The 3,491-nt window shown below is 37.4% G+C and overlaps 1 long non-coding RNA gene across 1 annotated transcript in view; it reads left to right on the top strand.

Annotated features, from left to right (window-relative positions):
* LOC112487580 (uncharacterized) overlaps positions 1-2,895 on the top strand; it is a 27,535-nt gene extending 24,640 nt beyond the window's left edge. The window contains exon 3 of the long non-coding RNA XR_003050787.1: positions 2,328-2,895. This is a non-coding gene — a long non-coding RNA (uncharacterized LOC112487580). The remainder of the gene's footprint in view (positions 1-2,327) is intronic.
* The last annotated feature ends 596 nt before the right edge of the window (positions 2,896-3,491 follow it).

Below are 3,491 nucleotides of genomic sequence, written 5' to 3'. Positions count from 1 at the left end.
GGCCATGTGCTTCCAGTTAGGCTGGCGCTCCGCCCTGAGCAGAGGTTAAGTGAAACTACCTGCTCCGCTGTGGCTGCTGATTATTTGCTTTGTTCCCCGAGCTGCCAGATCATAAAACACTTGTGTTCCACGTTCCCGCCGCTCTCCGAGTCCCTGAGGTCGGTGATCGTTACGCCCGGACGTGTGGTCGCACAACGCCGCCTTTCAAATGCCACGCCTGACGGCCTCGCGTACGACTCACAGCGCGGGGCCATACGTCTGCAGTGGATCGTCACAGACGTCCGAACTTCTTCCAGAAAGATTTGACCTCGTTCGTCATCTGGGCGACGTTGACGAACGTGATGCAGTGAGGGTGGAAAAAAAAACGAGGTTTGCGAGACGTGAACGTGGACTGGTTTCCTGTTAATTACTGACGCAGACGAGGACGAAGACCATAACTCTGGACTGCTCCTGTTGGTTAAACCCGCGGCTCCCAACCCTTACTGTACCGTGGACCGGTTAAATCTTCAAAATCAAACCATCTTTCAGTCTTTCTCTCTGTCAGTATCAGAGTCTGAATGACCTTTGACCTGTTGTTCTGAAACACTGACTGATGATCTTTGAATGTAAACAGTGAAGAGACATGATGATCTTTGAATGTAAACAGTAAAGAGACATGACTGGATTATTATAGAACATCAGTAAAAACCTAAGTACATTTTTTCACTATGGACCGGTACAAAATGACTAACGGACCAGTCCCCGGACCAGGGGTTGGGAACCCCTGAGTAAAGCTATCATAATCATCCCCAGGTCGGTGGCCCTGTGCTTACATTAGTTTACTGACAGAGATTTATTTTATGCCCACTCTCTCTCTCTCTCTCTCTCTCTCTTTCTCTCCCTCATCGGCGCCTCCTGTTGACTCTGATTAAAGTAAATGAGTGAAATAAGATCCAATGGAATTGAAATGATGAGCGAAGGCTGGAAAGAAACACAAGGGCGGCGACAACCACACTGATTATGTTTCAGCAGTTTGTTGAATCTGACTCTACGAACAAACGCTTTTAATAACAGTCGTATATTTTTACATTTCTCTGATGGTTTGATGTCGTCTTTTTTTCTGATGGAGGTAATGAGTTAACGCTGTTAATTAATTGGTGAAGATGAATCAGATCAAAGCGTACGAGGTGCGGTGTATATGGACTTCACGGGCGTTAAACTGGCATCCATATAATAACAACAAACAATATATATATACTGTATGTATGTCATTAAATACATATATGTTCAAAATCTTTCTGTGTATATATTTATATGCATGTATTGTATAAACATATAATTAAATTTTTCAAACAATTTATGTGCATATATACATGTATGCTTAAAAATATATTTATATTTTTGGAACAATATATCTATATATAGATGTTTGTTTAAAATATATTTATATTTTAAAACACTATATATTTTATGTGTTTATATTTATGTACATGTATTGTATAAAAAAATAATTCAATTTTTCAAGCAAAATATGGGTGTATATATACTTACATGTTTTTGAAAATATATTTAAATGTTTTAAACAATATATGTACAGTATATATGTGTATATATTTATTTACATATATTGTGTAAATATATATAATTAATATTTTTAAACAACGTGTGAATATATACATATATGTTTCAAATATACAGTATATTTATATGTTTGAAACAATATAAATGTTTATATATACTTACATGTTTAAAATATATTTAAATGTTTTAAACAATATATGTACAGTATATATGTGTATATATTTATCTACATATATTGTGTAAAAATATATAATTAATATTTTTAAACAACATGTGTGAATATATACATATATGTTTCAAATATACAGGTGATTTATATGTTTGAAACAATATAAATGTTTATATATACTTACATGTTTAAAATATATTTAAATGTTTTAAACAATATATGTACAGTATATATGTGTATATATTTATCTACATATATTGTGTAAAAATATATAATTAATATTTTTAAACAACGTGTGAATATATACATATATGTTTCAAATATATATTTATATGTGTATATATTTATATATGTATATATGTGTATATATTTATATGCGTATATATTTATATGTACAGATATTGTTTTGAATATATATTATATATTTGACAGATCTGAATATATATATAAATATATATTCAAATGTAAGTAAATATTTGGTGCTGTTCAAAGACTGAACCGACTCCCCTTGTTTTGATGTGTCAGCCTGACTCTTCCAGGCCGTATTTCATTCTTATTTTTGTGTTTTTACACCTCTTTTCCCACTCTGTGTCTGTAGGCGTGGGTGTAAAAGGGACCGCATTCCCAGTGGGGACAGTTAAGTCCCGCACAAGGGGAAGCAATCAGACCCAAACCTCTAAATGATGTGTCGTCTTCCTCCCTCCCCATCCGGCTGGAGCCTGCGAGTGGCGGTTGGTTTGTCCCATCTTCATCTCCGCCGCCACACTCTGGGCTGGGGTTCCCCACTGAGAACCCACACGGCTGCGCTGGAAGTGCTGGGATAATGAGACGCTGTGAGGACAACAAACACGGCATCTGCCCTCGCTCTTTAGTCACATCGCAAGTATGTATGTGAAACTCCCGACCTCAGAGTTTAGACAGGGCACCGTTGAGAGGTAAATTACAGACGTGTACGACACAGTGCAGTGGAGTAGTGTAACTCATGTACACACGTAAATAACATGGAAGCAGAAGAAGTCAACGGGGACTATAGATAGATCGGACTAACCTAATATGGTTAGGGATGTCCCATAATATGGACGATATTATGGGACATCCCTAACCATATGTTGATCCGACTGATATCGCGATATTAGCATAATTGTGCAATACTGTATCTGTAAGAATCTGTATCAGCTTTTCCCCCAATAACACAATGTCTGGGTTTCACCAAATGATGGTATCACCTAAAAGTAGTGGGTTTCGCCAAATGATGTGTCACCTAAAAGTAGGTTTGGGAAAAAACGGCTGTATATGACAGTGAAAGTCACTAGATGGCAGCATTTCAGCTCATTTTATTCATCTATTATACTAATATTACCAAGGCCTTAGGCCCTAGTATTTCAATTGGGGGGGTGGACTTCTGTCCACTAGGGGGGGCATGGCAAAAAATAATTGAGAAACACTGCTTTAACCCATCACCTTAGTGAGCAGGCGACACTTACCTTTCTTAACCACCAGGGCACCGCTGTCCCGCTATATTGATATTGGTTGCTATCGGAATCAGAAATTAAGTTTTTGGACAATATCGGCTGAGTTAAGTTAATATCGGACATTCCTGCATATGGTCGTTGTTTTTTTTCAGTCAAACTCCATCTTTATGGATCATAAAGTGCAGCGACGCTGTGTTTTGCTTCAAATTCGACCTCAAAGACGATGAAACACAGTGTGTAACGTTCTAATGAGTGGAACAGTAATGGCCTCAGACGTTCTCCAAAACCAG

Source organism: Cynoglossus semilaevis, chromosome 1 (genome assembly GCF_000523025.1).
Source record: "Cynoglossus semilaevis isolate Cse_v1.0 chromosome 1, Cse_v1.0, whole genome shotgun sequence".
Taxonomy (NCBI): Eukaryota; Metazoa; Chordata; class Actinopteri; order Pleuronectiformes; family Cynoglossidae; genus Cynoglossus; species Cynoglossus semilaevis.
Note: the sequence above shows the minus strand (reverse complement) of the source record. Positions and strands in the feature narration are given on the sequence as shown.